Genomic DNA, 5926 nt, shown 5'->3' on the forward strand with positions numbered 1-5926 from the left:
AAGCTGAGCTGGTAATTAGTGAACAATCTGGAGGATTTAGTTCACTCCACAAATACCAAACATGTGTTCGCTGTCCTAGGCCACAAACAAGATAGCCTCTGCTGTCACTTCACAGAACTGGAGAGGTAAATGGTGAAATAAATGGGTGATGATGTGACAGTGTAGTGAGCAGAGTAATGGAGATGTGCACATCGAGGTTCTCAGTGATGGCAGGTTTAATGGGGCAGCAGACAAGAGGAGGGAGGGGGTTGTATGATAAAGAGTTGAACAGAGAGTGATGGTTGTCTATATCTCTGTGTGTATGTGTGTGTGTGAGAGAGCACTGTGCACGTACACACACACAGGCTCTTGTAATGCACAGCGCATGTCCTGGTCTGCATTCTCCATGTTCCCTGGAGCTCAAGCCATGGAGTTTCTGAAAGTCCCGTGTGGCTTATGGAATTCCCAGGCCACCTGCAAGCCATCATCCAGTGCTGTGAGTTTTCAGAAGCCAGCATTCTGCAGGTGGCTGAGACCAGCGGGGGGAAATAACGGGGACTGGGGTGTCACAGGGCTCCCACCCTGTGGTCACCTAAGATAAAAGCTCAACTGCCTAGGATTTCATCGGATGTGTCTCTTGAGTCCCCAGAGGGTGGGTAGGAAGGTTAGAGCCCAATCTGCAAAAATCAGGAACTAGAAGCAAGTGGGCAGACAATGATTACAAACCCAGGGGACTGTGTATATCGGGGTTTGTGAGTGGAGAATGACCATTTTGTCACTCTGTTGTTGTACTTTAACTTGGGGACTTCTGAAAAGGAGTATCCTTGGGCTGCTAAGGCCAGCGGGACAGTACTGTCTTTTACACACAGGGCCCATTAGTTGTTGGACACAGGGCTTCTGCAGTGACTAAACCTAGAAGTCATGTTTGGTGCCACTGCCCTTACCCCGAGATCACTCTTTTATATTCTGGGCACGATCAGCATTGTGTTTGGAGAAAAGAAAACCCCAGGTTGCCTGAGAGTCTTGGGCAACATAAATGTCTAGTGAGCAGACTTTGCTCTCTCTGGCAAGGCCAAGGGCAGAACTGCTTGTTTGTTTGTTTTCCAATCCTTATGCTAATCAAGGTGTGATGACAGCCTTTTCTTTGCTTCCAACCAGGCTCATGGAATTGGCTTTGAGTTCTTGATATAGTTTTTACCCAAAAGTCAATTCCCCAGTTCACAGGAGGGAAGCCACCCTCCCCATTCCCCATTCAGTTCAGATTCAGCCAAGAGAAAAAGCTGACAGGGTGGAGGGGTTGCTCCTTCAAGAGCTGCCAGAGAGGCTCCGGACTGGTGATCTAGCAAGAAATCCCCTCACTCATCTGTCACTTTTGTCCCCAAAGGCAGTGCCCAGTGTACTGCAGGCACTTGGCCTCCAGTGCTCTAGCCCAGACATCCTCCTGGTATCTGACAAAGGTGTCAGGCCCTGCTGGAGACCTGGCTAGGGCCCAGAGTTGCCTGGCATGGAGGAGCCATGTGTCACAGACAGGCAAGGCATGGGGGGTGGCAGGGGAGCCTGAGCAGGCCAGGGAAAAGCTGCCAACAGACAGCTTTGTTTGAGATACTTTTCTTTCCCCAGACGCCAGCTGAGTAGGGGGAAGAGAGAAGGACTGGCTTGAAAGGGACAGACTGTGGCCACATGGGAGAGTGGGAGTCTGCACACAGCTGCGGGGTACAGGCTGCCTTGACATCACCCCTCACATCTCCTGCATCTGCCTTTCAGATCCTGTGGCTAGGGAGCAGATGTCTTGTTGGAGATACTCCCTATTAAGAGCCCCCTCCTCCCTGAAGCTCAGCACAGCAGGTGTCCAGGCTGAGAGATGGCCTGCCAGCTGTTGGTTCCCCTGGGCGCTTGCCCTAGCCCTGCTTTGTGTGTGCCAGTGGCAGGTGCCATGTGGGGGTGCTGTCCTTGCAGCTCCTGTCAGAAGCTGTAGTGTGCAGTGTGGTGAGAGTGGGTGCTGGTGTAAAGGGCTGCTCAAGGGGAAGCAGGTTGTTCAGAAGAAGGGCAGCTGCCTCTTTAGGAATCAGGTCCGGAGGGGTCTGGAAGGTCTCCCATCAGCAATAGCTACAACATGGGTAAAATGCTGGTGGAAAAGGAGAGAAAGCCTGACCTAAACCTAAGAGTCCATGTTATTCCATTTTCACTTGAATAAAATAATAGTTATATGTACAGCATAGGAAATGTGTCAAAAGTATTGTAATAATCTGCATGGTGACAGATGGGCACTAGACTTAGTGTGGTGATCACATTGAAAGGTATAAGAATGTTGAATCACTATGGTGCACACTGAAACATAATACTGTATGCCAACTATACTTAATAAAACACTTAAACAGAAAAAAAACATGGTCCCAACTGTGTTCTCTTTTCTAGGCCTCAGATGGCAATGAGATGCGGAGGAGAGGAGCATGTTAGTGCTAGGGGACATTTTCTCAGACAAGAGAAATGGCAAAGTCTGCCCTTAAGTGAACCCTGCATTCTACTAGGAGCCCCAGGTGAGGTAATTGGCTTGGCTGAGGAAGAGGCCTGGACTTCCTCAGGCTTCAGGCCTCTCTGGGACTGCCCACTGTCCTGCACCTGCATAGGAAACCCTTCAGGCCGCTTCAGGATGGTGGGAGGGCAGCTGCTTGCTTGAGATCACCATGGTGACTGGTGACAGAAGGAAGTCCCTGCCTAGTGTTCTACAGCCTGGCTGGCCTGCTCCCAGCCCCCAGTCCCCAGGGGAGCAGCAGGGCTGCAGGGAGGGCCCGCCCACCAGCTGCCTCTGAGGCTTCCTTAAGGACAGATTTCCCTTTGGCAGCTCCAATTCAAAAGCAGGGTTCTAAGTTGAGAGGAATGGGCACAAAAGTGTCCCTGGAAAAGAACTATAAGGTGTTACAAATGTCAGGCACTACTGAGGAGACAGTAAAAGCTATGCAGTTAGAAAGGACCTAGCTTGGTCAGAATACCCAGTTCTCTTCACTGTCCCCAGGCCTTGTGGTTCACTCATCAAGCCAGTCTGTCTGCTGTCCTGCTGAAATCTTCACTTTATTTTAAGATGATATTTAAGATTATTTACTTTCATTTTATCTGAGGTAAAGAATGACTGATAAACGCCCGTCTCAAAAATCTTCAGCAATTTTAAGGCCAATCAAGTCTTCTCTTCCTGCAGCTGAGCAACTCAAATTATTCTGACTAGTGCTTTTAATGACTGAACATCTTTTAGAACGACATTGACATATCTACTCAATAAATGATGTTAACTGATCTATTTGGCTCTTACAAGTTTACTTACCAATAAAGAAGAGGGAAAAGGAGCAAAGGATGAAAGGAAAGGGCAGGGTAGTCAGTTTACCATTTATCAAGAGAGTCGGATCAGCACCCAATTTTTTAAAAATGCATTATTTTTAAACTTTTTTTAGGGGTCTGTTTCCCATATTTTTTAAAAAAAATATATTTTATTGATTTTTTACAGAGAGGAAGGGAGAGAGATAGAAAGTTAAAAACATCAATGAGAGAGAAACATCGATCAGCTGCCTCCTGCACATCTCCCACTGGGGATATGCCCGCAACCCAGGTACATGCCCCTGACCGGAATCGAACCTGGGACCTTTCAGTCCACAAGCCGACGCTCTATCCACTGAGCCAAACCAGTTTCAGCTGTTTCCCATATTTTTAATCAACTCTATTGCTCTTCTCTGAATCCCTTCTAATTTTCAATATCCTTTTGAAAGGATATTAATAAAAATTACGAATTATTCAGGTCAGGGCTGAAGTAGCTGCACGGTAGCATAGAAAATTATTATCCAATCTCTGTAAGTCATGCTTGTATCCTTTATTACAGCTGAGGTATTTGGCTATCTTTCTTTCACATTAGCTTGTGGTCAGCTAGGGCCTTTGGATTTTTGTTTTTGTGTTCTGTCTTCAAACCTGTACCTAACTATCAAGTGTTTTTGTGTTAGTGTGAACTCTCTGCCATTTCACTTAAAATGTTTTCATTGAAGTATGGTACACACACAGAAAAGTGCATAAGTATACAACTTGATATATTTTCAAAAACAGAAACAGTCATGTAACCAACATTCAGATTAAGCAACATTATATGATCTACCAGAGGCTCCCCTTGTGCCCCTCCGCCCCCCCGTACATTAACCACATATTGATTGCTAATACCGTAGACTAATTTAACCTATTTTTATTCTTTCTAAAATGCTGTCACATAGTGTGTATTATGCTGTGTCTGGTTCATTAACATTTCCATTCATTTTTGCTCTATTTTATTAAACTTACCCCTTTCATTAGTAGGCCTAGAAGGATCTAGAGTCCTGAGAACCAAGGTATTTCAACAGACCTGTCCATATTGGCTGTGGCTAAGTAACATAGTCACTGTGAAATGTGAGATTTCTGAGTTAGTGAAATTCTGAATCAGTTATTGGTTATTTTGTCCCCTTTACGCTTCAAAATGAATCATCTCCTGCCTAAGTAAATTCATACTCTATATCAGGGTTATCGAGAGAGAGAGAGAGAGAGAGAGAGAGAGAGAGAGAGAGAGAGAGAGAGAAGAAGAAGAAGAAGAAGAAGAAGAAGAAGAAGAAGAAGAAGAAGAGAGAGAGAGAGAGAGAGAGAGACAGTGTGTGTGTGTGTGTGTGTGTGTGTGTGTGTGTGTGTATGTGTGTGTGTCTGTGGAGAGTTGTGGCTATGTTTGGGGAGGCATTTACTTTAGTTGTTCAATTCAGCATTTAATCCCTTTTTGTGGTTTGTGCTAATGTGCTGTAGGTGTTGATGGGTATGCCTACAAGTCTTCATGATGGAAGCAATGTGCTGGTATCTCAGAGAGTACCTCTCAACCTTTTCACAGCACGGCACTGTAGAAAATGATACTTTATATGGCAAAGTAAGGTAAATGAGGGAGATATTTTTGTAGTAGTGGGTGACAAAATGTGAGACATTGTTTCACACCATTTGAATATTTAAAACAGTATAGTCATGTATATATTTACATATAAACAAGATATAATATATATTTCAACATACTTAGTAAATATATCTAATAGATGAATACATATAATTATTTGTATTATTTTTAAGGAATCTAATATCTCTTCCTTTTCCTGTGTCATATGTAATGCTGGGTTTTCTGTGTATGTGATGACATGAATAGAATTTCAGATCTAAACTAATTTATTTCATATCAACTATTTCAGAATAAAAAAGTTCTAATTTGCAGAATAAATATACATTGTTAGAGCAGTGCTTCCTCTGCTGGTTTGGACACCACTAAGAAGTATATCACACAAAATCATAACAGAAGTATTCAATACATGTGAAGCCTGAGGTTGAGCTGTGTGCGGAGAACCCCTGCTCACCCCTCTGGCCTTTGGGCTGTGGGCCACGCCCCTTGGGCACAGGGAGCACAGAGTCCCCCAATAGCTCATAGGCTCCTTGTCCATGAACAGTAGCCACAGACTTTGTGGCTGGCTGCAGAGATCCATGGCCAGGTGGCAGAGGCAGAGCCATGGGTGTGGGTGTTGCTTATTGTGTGTGCTGCCTGCAGGACCACAGGGCATGCCATTAGACCCATTTGCCCTGGCTGCTCTCTAAGGAGCCTGAGGTGAGGCTACTCCAGCTGCTCCAGCCGCTATGAAGAATGAGGAGATTATCTCCCAGTGGGTTCCTGGAACTCATTTGCAGCATTGCAGTTAACTCACAGTTTGGGACATTCTTTCTAAGATGTTTTAGTGACTGAGCCCAGTGTTCTAAAACCTTAGTCTGTTTTGGCTTCTACAACAGAGACTGGGTGGCTTATAAACAATAGAAATGTATTTCTCAGAGATTTGGAGGGTGTAAGTCTGAGATCAGGGTGCCAGCATGGTCAAGTTCTAGTGAAGACCTCTTCCAGGTTGCAAACTGCCAACTTTTTGTTGTG

The sequence above is a fragment of the Myotis myotis genome, unplaced genomic scaffold, assembly GCF_014108235.1.
Source record: "Myotis myotis isolate mMyoMyo1 unplaced genomic scaffold, mMyoMyo1.p scaffold_m19_p_1, whole genome shotgun sequence".
In the NCBI taxonomy this organism is placed as follows: Eukaryota; Metazoa; Chordata; class Mammalia; order Chiroptera; family Vespertilionidae; genus Myotis; species Myotis myotis.